The 14,040-nt window shown below is 55.7% G+C and overlaps 2 protein-coding genes across 2 annotated transcripts in view; one reads left to right on the forward strand and one right to left on the reverse strand.

Annotated features, from left to right (window-relative positions):
* Positions 1–8,375, reverse strand: part of PDGFRB (platelet-derived growth factor receptor, beta polypeptide) — a 37,651-nt gene extending 29,276 nt beyond the window's left edge. The window contains exon 1 of the mRNA XM_005870597.2: positions 7,834–8,375. The gene's annotated coding sequence lies outside the window, so the exon portion shown is untranslated. The remainder of the gene's footprint in view (positions 1–7,833) is intronic.
* Positions 1–14,040, forward strand: part of CDX1 (caudal type homeobox 1) — a 41,950-nt gene that overhangs the window by 7,214 nt on the left and 20,696 nt on the right. The window lies entirely within an intron of this gene.

Raw genomic sequence — 14,040 nt, forward strand, 5'->3', positions numbered from 1 at the left:
ATGCCATCTTTCATAGAGCCCCACAGCCTTAGAAAGGGGAGGGCCGTAAATACTCCCCATTCACATCTCCCCACCCTCTCTGCAAACAAAGAGGTTGTCCATCTCACACGTGCACATCTCCCCGTGACAGGAATCTCACCACCTCACCTGAGGCCCGTTCCATTCTTGGCCAGCTCAGGGTCCTCAGATGCTAGGCTATTCAGAAATTGTCATTACATTGAGCGCAATTTGTCTCCTTGTATCTTCTACTCACAGGTCCTGCTTCTGTCCACCAACCACCCCACCAATCCAGGACATCTTTCTTCTCATTCATTGTCCTCATGCCCCACAATCTGAAAACAAACCGAAGCCCCTACTAGTTTGGGATGGAGCACTCTGCTAAATGAGATGACCCAGTGGTTCTGTTTTATCTTCACAACAATTCTGTGAGGTGGGTACAATCATTGTTCCCATTCCACAGAGAAGGAAACAGACTCTCAGAAAGCTGTGGTAACTTGCCCAAGGTCACACAGCCAATAAGCAATGGAGCTGGGATGCAAACTCAGGCCTGTCTGACTCCAAGCCTGTATTCCTAACTGCCATGCTAGCCTGCGTGTCTCTCACCCAGAAGCAGGTCTGTGTCCAGAGAAACATTCCCACGTGGGTTCACTCTCAACCAGGCTCTCAGGGATGGAAGGACCCTGAGTTCGGAGCCCTGTCCCTCCCCTCACTGCAGTGCAGAGAGACCAGGGGTCTGCTCCAGCTCACCCGGGAATGTGAAAGTCAAGCTGGGGATAGAGCTCAGAACCTTTCTGCAACTTCACCTCAGAGCCTGAGGGTCAGCCCACGGGTGCAGGAGAAGAGTCCTCCCTGAGGACAGCCTGGGGCGCAGGGGCAGTGCCGGTGGGGCCCTGGCCTGCCTGTTCCAAGGGCCTCTGAGATGGAGCACCCAGTAGTCGGGCAGGGTGTGTGGCCAGCTCTGCCATAGGCCCTCTATGCTGGGGTCCAGGCCTGCCCCCGCTGGGCCCCAGCACTCCTTACCACTGTTCACAGGGGGCCTGGGCCTCTCTCTGTAGCTCCAGAGTTCCAGGCCTCTGCCATCCCTCGGTTGCCCTGCCTCACACCCCACCCCCAGAGCCTCATCTCCGGCGGTGCCATGGCAACAGAGAGCGCCAGGCCCTGGCAGCCAAAGGAGCCCCTGAGAGGGGTCCCAGGCTGAGGCTGGGGAGGAGGTGGGGGTGCAGCAGGCACAGACAAGCAAACCTTCTGTTTCCCGGGCTGCTGCCAGCCCCGGATCAGCCCTGGGCAGGGGTGGGGGCCACAAATAGAATGGGTTCTCAGAGCCAAGTGGGCAGGGGCAGGCAGGCCTCAGGCCACTGGGACTGACCCACCAGCACGCGGCCTTCCCCCACCAGCCCGGAGCCCGCAAACGGTCCCGGGTAGCTAGCTATTAATTGGTGCCAATTATAGAGCATTGAGATTCCCCTCAGAGCCCTCCTGGGCAGCAGAGCCGGAGGGGAGAAAGCTCCCATGTTTCACTTCCTTCTCGTCGTCTCGGCATCTGTTCCTGCACCCGGTTCTTCAGTCATTCACCCCAGTTCTCCCATTCACTCTTCCTCAGCCTCTCTGCGCCTCGGTTTTCTGATCTGAAAGTGGGAGCTTGTGGAGGCCTCGAATGAGTTAATACAAGAAAAATGCTTAGAGCAGGGCCTGGCGTACAGCCCTCTGCAGTCAGTGGTCACGATATTATTATTCTTTATTCACTCAGGGGAGAGGCACTCACTCACTCACTCACTCACTCACTTGGCACCGAGTGCACGGCCGAGACCCTGCTGGTTAGGCTTGTCAGCAAAGGGATACACGTGATAAATGAGACGCAGGAAACCCCTCCCAGAAGGGCTCCTCAGGAAGGGGCGCTGCTGTTGTTATTGGTGTTGTCAGCAGGCGCGGCGGGGTGGGGGCAGGGTAGTCCTCCTAGGTATTCAGGGGCTGAGAGGCCCGGCCGGGACCAGAACCCACGTCGAATGACCTTCCAACCCACTGTCTGTCAGCAAGCTCTTTCCTGTGCCTTTGTCTTAGTCCCTTCGTTTGATTTCCCACAAATGAGGAAACCTACCTCACAATTTGTTGGGATGTCTCCAAGTTCCTAAGAAGGGATTAGGGTTACAGTAGGTGCTCAATCGATGCTTACACAGCATGAAAGGTCAAATGGCTAGGCAGGGCCAGCTCTTCTGGTTCTCATGCCTGGGGCCGCAGCTGCCCTGATCAGTCAGAACTCACCAGGCTGGGGAACTGGGGTGGGCAGGCGAGGGTGACCTTCCTCCTCCAGGGAGGTGCTGGGACAGGCTGGTGAGGGGGCAGAACAGACAAATGGAACCCTGATGCCAGCATGCTGTGCCTGATGCCACCCAGGACACTGAAGTGCATGGGACCCCAGGCCGGTCAGGGCAGCAGCTCCAGCTGGAAGCCACTTAACCCAGAACCAAGTGCCAGTCCTTCTCCCTCACAACTGTGTGACCTCCGACTTTAACTTCCCCGAGTTCCAATTTCCCGGGAAATGGCAGAAGAGATTCCCTTCCCGTTGCTGTGAGAGCTAAAGATGATGATGAAATGCTTCTGACACATAACCGGTGCTCGGTAGATGGTAACTAGCATGATTACGATGACTCCAATGGAGATGGGGGTGGCCTTCAGGTTTAGGTTTTTGGGGGGATGATGCCAGGGAAGGGCATTCCACAGGGGTGAGGGAAGTGGGCGATCTCAAGGCATCTGGGAGAAATGGCAGAAAGGTATCTGTTAGGCTACAAACTGGGGCTCCTCCATGAAGAGGTAGGTGACAGGCAGGGAAGAGGACAGAGGTCACTCTGGGAAAGATTTGGGGTGCCAAGCCAGGATTTGAGCTTTGCCTGAATGTACAAGGAAACCAATTTTCAGGACATTGATAGTGAGGGTGGGGGCTAGCTGCTGGCTGGGCAGCCATAATGGTGCAACTCCAAGCACTATGGGGTGTGTGTGGGGTGGGGGGGGCTCCACTAGGAGAGGGGCAGGCGCAGGTTGGCATTTTGTGAGAGGGCATGGATAGAATGGGGACAGGAGGCAGTGAGACCAAGTGTGGGGATGAAGCCACCTCAGACCCAGCCTGAACTCCCTGGCAGGACCAGCTATGTAATCTGTGGGGGCCAAGAGCAAAACAAAAATGCAGGGCCCCTTGTTAAGAAAAGATGAAGGATTTCACGTGCAGGACCCTCCTGAGCATGGAGGGCTCTGTGACTGCGCTGGTGGGTTGCTCGTGAAGTCACCCCTTCTCCCTGGACTACAGGGAAGGCCGTCTGTCCATCAGGCCTTCCATCCACCCACCAGTCTGCTTATCCCTCTCTGTGCCTGCCAGGGGCTCTCAGGGGCCAAGGACAGAGCTGGATGGAACCAGATGGAACCTCTAGGGTCACCCTGGCCCTCCCCCCATTTTACATAAAAGGAAATTATGGCCGGAATGGAGAAGCCATGTAACCAAAGGCTGTGTGGCTCAAAAACTACCCAGGGGGATTCCCACCACTTGTCAGGATGGCCTTGCTCCTCTTCAACCCAAGCTCTGCCCTGTGGCCATGGTCGGGGAGAGCTGCAGCCCGAGCACTCTCGGTGGCAGAGCAAAGGCCATGCCTGCAGCCTGAGCCCTGGGCTCAACCCATATAACCTGAGGTGCATCCCCCCTTTCTGGGCTTCAGTTTCCCACCCATACAATAAGGAAGTTGGCCACAAGCGTCCTTTTCATCTCTGACCTTCAGGAACTGTCTGACCCCCTGGCCCTGCTGCCCCCACCTCCCAAGGGACAGCCCTTCCCATCAGAGGGCGGAGAAGCTGGTGCCTCCAGATGAAAGGTTCCGGGCACGTGAGACATCAAATAGCGCTGATCTGAAGTGAGGCGAAGAGAAGGTATCAATGCAGCTCAAGCAATACACTTTGATTGCTTAGACTGGGGGCGGGGTGCCCAGAAAGCATCTGGGAAGCGGGGACGGGCCTGAGACCTGGGCCTGAGGGTTCAGGAAGCCCTTTGCCTGAGAATTCTCCTGCCCCCACCTCCCAAGACGTGAGGTGGACCTGACGTCTTAGGAGGGACTTGAGGTGGACTTCTACACTGGAATCAACAGGTGTGTGAGTTCTGCAATCCTCACAGCAAAGCTGCGTCTTGGCATCCATTCCCTCACCTCTGGACCTCATCGTGTGTCCATTTACCATTGGCCAAAGCCTTACTTCTGCTTGAAATCAGAGCATATGAGGTCAGAGCACCACACACACCCCTAACAAGCGCACCTCCCGACCCTCCCTCCTCAGTATCCCGGGAAAATGGGCACGTGGGCTCTGCTCCCTGGGAAACTGAGTGCATTAACAGGCTGCTCTTAACTGTCCAAAAGTTCTCCTAGTTATTGCAGGTAACAGTTTTCCATTAGTGGTCATCGATCCCGACCACTTTCTGTAACATGGAGAAAAAGGGTAAGAAAAAACGCTTCCACCGTGAAGTTAAATATGCATGATCCCTGAGTACACAACAGGGCCGGTGCGGCTGCCAACCTGGGCTGCATTGGCCCGGAATCCTGGAATTGTTTTAGGGCTGGAAGGAGCTTAGAGATCGTCTCGGTCAACTTCCTTATTTTACTATTGGGAAAACGAAGGCCCAGAGAGGGACTGACTCCCCCGCCGGCATCCGAGGTGAGTTTCAGGGTCTGGGGACCACCCCCACGGCTGAGGCACATTCTGAGTTTATGCTGGATCTGTAGCGGGTTCCCAAGCCCCACCCAGCCTCTCCTCAGGACGCTGGAGTGAGAAACACCCAGGTGCAAGTCCCGGCTCCACAACTTCCTCGCTGTGGGATTTGGGGCAACTGACTTAACCTCTCTGGGCATGTCCTCATCTGTAACCCAGAGAGTGTTTATATCTACTCCTGGAGGTTGATGTGATGATTAAATTAGTTCAGCAAATATTTAAGCACTTACTGAATGCTGGCCTGTTCTGAGCGCTGAGAAAGACGGCAGTGACCTTCGAGGGAATGGATGTAAAACACGATGGAAATGCTCAGAAAGGGCTGGTCCGTTCTATCCTCCTGTACACACTGCTTTCCAGCCAAGGAGCCTCTGGGGAGGCTCGTGGGGTGCGTGTGGGGTGGAGGATGGCAGAAAGCAGTGGAGGAAGGTCTCCCCCATTCCCAGGTCCACTGACTGCAGGGTCTGAACCATGTGCAAAAATGGGGGGTAGGCAGGGGGTGTATTTCAGGGATGTCTGGGGACCCTCTCATTCCTTCCTCCCTCTTTACCACACTCAGTTGCCTGTCCTGAGCAAAACACCCAGAGTCCCTTCCCTCAGCCGAGAGGCAGCTGGTCTCAGACAGGCTGTGCCTGGAAGATGGCGTGAGCCTTTAGAATGCCACTGGTGGCCAGGTCCCTCCCACGGGCAGAGCCCTTTGCAGACTGCAGAAGAAATTCATAGCCAAGTTGTTCTGTGCAGGAGGCAGGAGAGCGTGGCCCTTGCCCAGACAAGGACATTGGGTCCAGCCCATGAAGTGCAGGGACCGTGCTGACAGTCTTACCTACACTGTTAGCTCATGGAGCTCACACACTGCCTTGCTGCTCACAGAGTTGGGGACCGATGCCAGAGGGGCAGAGCACTGGCCCAGGGTCACACAGTCAGCCAGAAGCCGAATGGGGGATGATGCATGGTCAGCGGATGCCCAAACCTGGCGCTGTTTACCCATGGTGCCCACTGCCTTCCAGGTGCGGACGCAGCCCAGAAAGAAGACACGGGCCTGAGGTTGGCCGCACAATGGATCTGAGTTGAGCCAGGGCAAGCGCCAGGTCTCCTGACTCTGAATCCATGGTGCTTTCCGCTGCCCCACATCTGCGGTCAATTACAAGTCTCAGCTCTTCTTCCCACAGAGGAGGGAGGGCTGCCTGAGCACTGCTGAAGGGAGGGTGTTGACCAGATGGCCCTCATTCAGGACCAAGCCAGGGCCAGGTGGGCCTGGGAGCAGGTCAGGCCCGATGCAGAACTTTCTGCTGCTGTTGGCACTGGAGCCAGGAGAGGCTCTGTGGGAAGAGGGCGGCTCTCCCCTCTGACCAGGGTAGCGAGGGGGTTAAGTCTTTGGACTCAGGCAGACCGTGGTCTCAATACCAACTCTAATGTGTGACCCTGGGCAAGTCACTCAGCTTCTCTCAGCCTTGGCTCCCTTGTCGGCAAAGCAGGGGGAACAATACTGATCCAAAGGACTGCTCTGTGCCTGGATGCAGTCGGCACTTAATGACAGTGACCGACATGGTCCTCCTGTCCGGAGGCCAGGAGGGCTATCTGACTTCAGATGTTGCTAGAGGCCTCTGTGCGCTGTGGGATCACAGATGCGGGCAGGGACACCCCTCCTGGTTTGACATAGACAGACGCGGTCTGGAGGAACTGCACGGTGTTCTGGAAGGCTACCTGAGGGAGGGCAGGAGGCCTGGGGTTCCGGTCTCACACTTGAGAACAGAGGCTCCTCCGCCAGTCCCTCCTCCCTTTCACCAGGACATTTTCTTAGCCCCGTTGCTGACAGGAGGACATGAGGGACAGAACACAAGAGGGGGAAGCCCAGGGCCTGAAGGATCTCTGATATGCAAACAGAACACAAAGGGGAAGAAAGGGCCAAGCAACAAGTCACCAGTGAGGAGGGCATGGAGAGCACTTGGAAGACTGGAAGAACCTGGGAAGGCTGCCTGGAGGAGGTGGAGTGGGAAGGCTCCTTGAAAGGAAAGTGCAGGACGTGTCCACGGGCAAGATTGTGCCAGTTCCTTGGGGGAATCCTGGGGTCTGACTGGAAGGAACAGGAACACAAGGACCAAGTTTGGAGTGACAGCGCAGGGAGCTTCCTATGTGCCAGCACTCTGCCACTTACTTGCTGTGTGTGGTAGTCGTGTTGCTGCTGTGAGCCTCAGTTTCCCCGCACGTAAGGCGGGAGTTGCTGGGTAGCATTGCACGAGATCACACTTATAAAGCACTCCACATAGTCCTGGCCTGAAGTGAGTGTCCATCAGGGGCAGCACAGGCCCTTTCTACACGAAGATGCACAGCGGAATTGTGATCCAATTTTTGTTTTAGGATAGAGTGGAGAAGCCGTGGAAGGAGACAGCTGGCCCGGAGGCCTGAGCAGCTGCCTGGGACCAGGGGAAAGGGCCCAGCAGCCGATCCCCCTTCTTCACAGAGGGGCCCCCAGATCTGAGGGCCCGGTCCCTGACCCCCAGCCCCAGCTGCGTGAACATGGCCTGCCAAGCCCCAGCCCCCTCGCCTTCGAACTTTCCTAGCCACTGGGGGTTTGGAAGGACATCTTAGGAATCTGGAAAATTTGCAAATCCACTTAAATCCCCAGAGTTTGCCTGGCGCCCTACTGGCCTAAAGCCAGACAGATTCTTAGGGACAAGGCTTGGGCCAAGGGACAGGGTCAGGCTTTGGGGTCCCCTGTCCCCTTCTAGGTCCCCTTTCCGTGTGCCCTGCTTGCCATCTCCCAATTTCCTTCTCACTCCCCTCCCGGCAGCCCCCACTTCCAACAGGCGCTGCTGTGCTTTGGAGACCCCCACTCAGCATGGCACCGAGAAACTTCTGGGGTTTATTTGATGAGGTCAGGGGGCAGCAGGATTGAGGAGGCCTGGGCCACTCTCCCGCAGCAGCAGCCTAAGCAGGAGAAAGCTGGTTCCTCCATCCCTGATGTTGCCCACAGGCTCCAGTCTCCTCCCATCTGGTTTTGTTAAAAATATTTTCCATTTTTGACCTACTTGAGAAGGCACAGGCTGGGGTAGGGGGACAGGACAAGGAGTTGGGGTCCCCCCCTGTATGAGCACTTACCTTGCTGTTGATGCCTTCTGGTGTGGGCAAGGTCCAGGCTCTGGGCTGTCACCCCTTCCAGGAAGTCCTCCTCACTGCCCTCTCCTGTTATCAGAAAGTCTTTGCTGGCCAGAAGCGGGGAAGCCGCTGGGTAGGAGGCAGAAAGGACCGTTGTGGGCTCTGGGAGCCTCTGGAGAGGGGAGAGAGTGGGGGGCTGCGGGGTGAGGAGTGGCCTCACGCCCAAAGCATCCTTTGGGAGGAGCAGGGTAGCCAGGAGGGGCCGCCCTGGGTCTGGCTGTCTGTGTCGCTCCACACAGGCTGCTGCCCCCGGGGGGTGCTGGTCAGAAAGGCCCAGCTCTCTCCTTGTCCTCCTCCTCTCCCAGTCCAAGTTCCTCACTGAGCGATCCTGGGTCCCAGACGGGGGCGGGCGGGGACTGCGGGCGGCTGGCAGCCCCCAGAGCTCACACCATTGTGGGCTTCCCTGCCCTCCCCACTTAGGGGGAAAGGCTGCAGGGCGGCCTCTGATTGGCCCAGCTGGAGAAGAGGGGGGGTGGTGGAGCTGAGAGGGTGGACGCCGCGTGTGTCTGTTTTCAATTTTAGGTTTTTTCCCTCCTCTCTTTCTTTTCCCCCAAGTTTCTTGTTTTTCTTCCTCTTTTCCCTCTGCTTTCTCCCTCCCGCCGCCTGCTCTCTCAGGATGTGAGGGGATGTTTAGAAATTCCACAGCCCACGCCAGCCGCTGAGTCACTTTTATTAAAGAGTGCCCCAGCCCCACTAGCCTAATGCCTGTCTCGGGTGGCAGCCTCCCCTTGCCATAGCACCTGGGGGTGGGTCCCTTCTCTGTGCCTCAGTTTCCCCATCTATAAAGAGCTCTGGTCACTTACACAGTTGATTCACTCAACATCCATTCATTGAACCAGTATGTTGAACACCTACTATGTGCCAGACACTGTGCTGAGTGCTGGAAATGCAGTAGCCAGTAGATTACAATCCTTGACCTCAGGGGCACCCAGGCTGCTGGGAGAGAGACAATGTACAGGCAGGTACTCCAAGGGAGGGCAGGGGGCTGAGAGGGGCATCTAACTGAGGTTGGAGGAAATCAGAGAGGGCTTCTGAGAAGAGGTGACTTGGAAAAGATGAAAAGACCTTCCAAGATTATCAATCACTTCTCAAAAGAAGAAACCAAGGCCCAGGGGTGAACTGGTGAAGAGAGGGAGAAATACTTGTCTAAGGTCACCAGCATACTTCAGATTTCAAGACATATTTCTTTCTATTATGTCAAAGCTCCTGGAGTTCCAGGGAAGGATTCTTCCCCCGTTTGATAGACGAGGAAACTGAAGCCCAGAGGAGAGAAATGAGCTTCCCCAGCTCACACCGCAATGGCAGAACTGGAGCAAAATCAGGTCTCGTGAGGAACACGCTGGAACAGACACAGGTGGCCTGACCCAGCGGAAGACCCACACTGCAGTGTAGACCAGCTCTCTTGTCCTGCCTTCTTTCTAGGTTATCCCTTCCTCTGTCTCTCATTCAGTCACTCAACAGGTATGTCGAATACCTGTTATATTCCATTTCCATCCGCCTGCCTTCCCCTCCCCCCCACCAGGGTCTCCTCCAGGATCACTGCTGAGGGTCCTCATCCCCTCACTTCTCCCAGCCTCACCTCCTCAGATAAGATGTCTCTAGTCACAAATGCCTGGCCCTTAGATGCCAAAGGGCATCATTTAATTTAAAAAAATATATAGTTTTATTGATTTCAGAGAGATAGGGAGAAGGCGAGAGAGATAAAAGCATCTATGATGAGAGAGAATCACTGATCGGCTGCTTCCTGCACGCCCCACACTGGGGATCAAACTCGCAACCCAGGCATATGGCCTGACTGGGAATTGAACCGTGACCTCCTGGTCCATAGGTTGACGCTCAACCACTGAGCCATGCCGGCCAGCCGGGCACCATTTTACAAGGGCTTAGAGCAGTGATGGCGAACCTTTTGAGCTTGGCGTGTCAGCATTTTGAAAAATCCTAACTTAGCTCTGGTGCCATGTCACATACAGAAATTTTTTTATATTTGCAACCATAGTAAAACAAAGATTTATATTTTTGATATTTATTTTATATATTTAAATGCCATTTAACAAAGAAAAATCAACCAAAAAAATGAGTTCACGTGTCACCTCTGACACGCGTGTCATAGGTTCGCCATCACTGGCTTAGAGAGTTGATCTGAATCACCCCCTCCCCCACTACTATACACAAGGACACTGAGTCCGGAGAGGGGAAGAAAGTGTCCCTGGTCACACTAGACAGAGCCTGTTCCTCTGCCTACCCTCGTCCCATCCTGGGCTTGAGCTGGGATTTTGTGCCAACTACAGGACAGCGGAAGGGATAACCTAGAAAGAAGGCAGGACAGTCATTGCTTGGTCTTGTCCCAGTGGGGGTTGCCCAGCAGATTATCTGGGCTGGGCCACACAGGGAGAGGGGTCTCAGACTGACCCCAGGCTGTAGGGTGGGGGCCAAGACAGCCTCCCAGAGAGGGGGCCTGGCCCAGCTTTGTGGCCTCGGGGTCATAGGGGAATACAGGGCACTTTAAAGACCATAGGGTCAGCCCGCACAGGGATTTCTTGTGCCCAAAACTCCATCAGTCTTTACAACCCCCCCTGCTGGCATTTGCCTTGGTCATTCACCTCTGAAGTCTTGGTCCATCTGCTGGGACAGCTTAGCTCAGGGGCAGTAGGAGGTGTTTCAATCCCTAGTCCCCCCAAACTAGTCTGGGAGTCAGGAGACCTAGCCGAGGACTTGTCATGTGGCCTGTACCTTGTCCTCCCTGAGCCTCAGTTTCCCCAACTGTACAGGGGACTCACTGCGCTGGTAGGCCCCTGGGACGCTCTGTCTGCAACTTCCTTGGAGTTGGACTCTGGCTAAAGAGAGGAGGCTCGTGGGCCCCAGGGCAAGGGGACAGCTGGGGACCAGAGATGCAGCAGAGAGGGGAGGGGGTGGCTGGTGGTGCCTCCCCTGGGAAGCTGGCGGCCGCCAGTTTCCGGCCAGCCCAGCCGTCCGACTGGCCCATCTGGAATCACTTAGCCCCTATTACCATTAACCCTTGGCAGGCATCAGGGCTGTTACACCTCCTCTCAGCTGAGATGGGGTTGGGGGGTGCAGAGTCACACAGAACACAATAGGACGCTCTCTGAGGGCTGGACAGTTGAGGCAGAAGGGTCATGACTCGCAGGGCAGGTTCAGAAACTAGAGATTGAGCTGGGTTCAAATCCCAGCTTCTGCAGTGCCAAGCTGCATGGTCTTAGGCAAGTCATTTAGACTCCTGAGCCTTAGTTTGCTCCTCAGGAAAGTGAAGCAACAGCAATGCATTTAAAGGGCTTAATACAGTGTCTGGAAGTGTTACGATTGAAATAGTGGGTTTCCCTCATTCTGGCTGCAGCCCATCACTGTGTGCTCTGGGCTGAGCTCTCCTTCCCTGGACCTCTGTTTCCTCTGTGCATCTGAAGGGTGGGCAGTGGGCAGTGCCCATGGGCCATACAACACCGACATTCTGGGGTGGTCAGCATGGCCCCAGCCCCACTGTGAACAGGAGGAGCCATTAGTAGTATCCCATCTGCCCAGATGCTGGGAGCCCTGTCTTGGGGGAAGCTGGGCTGAGAGTGGGTGAGCATAGCATGTGGGGAACACTGCCCGAGGTGCAGTGGGATGCGGAGCGGAGGGAGAGAGGAGCTCTGAGCTTTGGGGTTCAGTACTTCCCCTCCCCACTGCACGGTGGCACACTCAAGGGGAGCTCTGATGTGGACAAATGACCTGATCTGAGCTGTCTCAGCCTCAGTGTTTTCAGCTGTAAAATGGGGACACAAGTGCCTACTTCAGAGTTGTTGAGAGGCCTGAATAACTGATGCACAGAAAGCACTTTATGCAAGGGACAGAGAAAAACAAGAAAAATCCACACAAGGTGACGGATTCTCAGGTAGCTACTGTCATGGAATCCTCCGGAAGCTGGGACAACCCCTCGTTTTACAGCCGGGATGACTGAGGCCCAGTGACTCAAGTGACTGTGTGTGACCAGGACTGGAAATGAGTGTTTTGTCTATACTCTCAGGCCCATGCTCTTCCCTGAAGGAGGGAACCAGGCTGAACTGACCCCCACCTCAATCTCCCCCCCCCTCCGCCCCACCCTGTGAGAGCCGGAAGCCACAGTTCTCAGTGGGGCGGGCTTGGGGGGGGGGGGGAGACAAGGGGTCCGGAAAGGGCGCCTGAGTGGGAGAATTCCCAGGAGGTTGCTCAGCACTCATTCAGGCAGGGCCAGCGGCCACCACATCTGTCTCTCCCACGCTCCCAGCACTGAGCCCCCCACCCCCCACCCCAGGCTCCTCCTGGGCCGAGGAAGTAGCGCACATGTCCCAGGCCTCAGCACAGTCATCCTGGATGGATATCAGGGCCCCAAGAGTCCTAAGAGTGAGTCCATTGTACAGGCATGGGAACTGGGGCCCAGCGCACAGAGGGGACTTGGATGAGGTCAGCAGAGAGAGAAAGGGCCTGGAATGCAGGACACCTGACCTCTAGCTCAGTGTGCTCCCCACTGCACACCCTGAGCAGGAAGATCCTTATTCCTGCAGCTGGGGAGCCAGGTGCGGCATGCGGGGGAACTGCCCCTTTCCCTCCTGGACACTAAGCATGGTGGCTGTCTAGTTGAGCACAGGGACCAGTGGGGACTTCAGGCCACATTCCTACCCTAGACACCTAGGACTGCTCTTGCTGGGCCAGACTGTAGCCACCAAGGCCTGACAGGGTCCCCGGATATAAGAGCTTCAAGACCCTGCCGCCATGCTAGCGTGGCTCAGTGGTTGAGTGTCGACCTATGAACCAGGAGGTCATGGTTTGATTCCCAGTCAGGGTACATGTCCAGGTTACAGGCTCGATCCCTAGTAGGAGGCATGCAGGAGGCAGCCGATCAATAATTCTCTCTCATCATTGATATTTCTCTTTCTCCCTTCCTCTCTGAAATCAATAAAAATATACTTAATAATAATAAAAAAAGACCCTGCCTACCTCAGCCTCTCCAGCTAGCCTCAGCCCCCATGCCCCAGGGAACAAGGGTGTGTCCTGTGTGCCCTACACAGGTGTCTCAAGGTCATCAGAACAGCAGGATCCTCAGAGGCCACAAAGCTCCCCCCATCAGACACACTGGGTCCCAGAGAGGGCCAGAACCTGCTCCAATGGCACACAGCAAGTCTAGAATGGGGCCTCTGACTCTGACTCCAAGGCCATCCTATTCTCTTACCATTTCTCCATGCAACCAAAGTTAATTGAGCACCTACTGTGTGCCCTGTCTTCTTAGAGCTCACAGACTAACACCAAGGAAGCCACAAATTAATAATATCAAATTGTGATGTGTGATGAAAGAGAGAGAATAATGGGCTGGATAGGTGGGGGTTCTTGTTTAGACAGATTAAGGCCTCCCTGGGGAAGAAATATTTCAACGGAGACCTGGGGTCAAGAGGACACACATAATGCAGGGCCGGGAACCGTGTTCTTGGTAGAGGAAACATGTGCAAAAGTGTAGAGGCCAGGAAGAGCTTGGAGTCCTTGAACAGAAAGAAAAGAATGGCTGAGACCCAGAGAGAGGACATGGTGGGCTATAGGCTAGAGAGGTAGTCAGGGGCCAGGTGTCAGGGCCTTTGGGCCCCAGAGGAGTCTGACTCTAATCCTGAAGGTCAGGAGGGGCCACTGCAGGATTTTAAACAGGAGACCAATGAGATCAGGTCACTGAAGTGCACTTGCTAATGGAGGCAAGAGGCGAGGGGGTGGGGCCAGTAGGGACGCTGTTGAAGTCCAGCATGGGCTGGCTGCTTGCCCCCAACCATCTGAGAGGCTGCAGGAAAGCACCTGACAGGGAGTTGGGACTTCTGGGCCCCAGTCCATGCTGCCCACTGACTCACCTTGGAACCTTCCTTTCCTCCCCTGACTTCTCTAACTCCTCTGAACAGAGGGTCAGACACAGTGCTCCTTCTAATAAGGACATCTGTCCCCTCTGCTCCCTAAGTGTCAGTGTTCTGGGGGGCTGCCTCCGTCCTCCAGGGCACTGTTTCCCCACAGGAGAATCAGCAAGGCTGGGACCACGATTGAGACCCGGCAGCCAGTGAGCCCTCCAGTAGTACCTGGCAGTGCCAGCAGATGGCGCCCCAGCCTCTGGAGGGGCAGGAAGAGAAAAGGAAAGGTACTTCCAGGGGA

This window comes from Myotis brandtii, unplaced genomic scaffold, assembly GCF_000412655.1.
Source record: "Myotis brandtii unplaced genomic scaffold, ASM41265v1 scaffold32, whole genome shotgun sequence".
Lineage (NCBI taxonomy): Eukaryota > Metazoa > Chordata > Mammalia > Chiroptera > Vespertilionidae > Myotis > Myotis brandtii.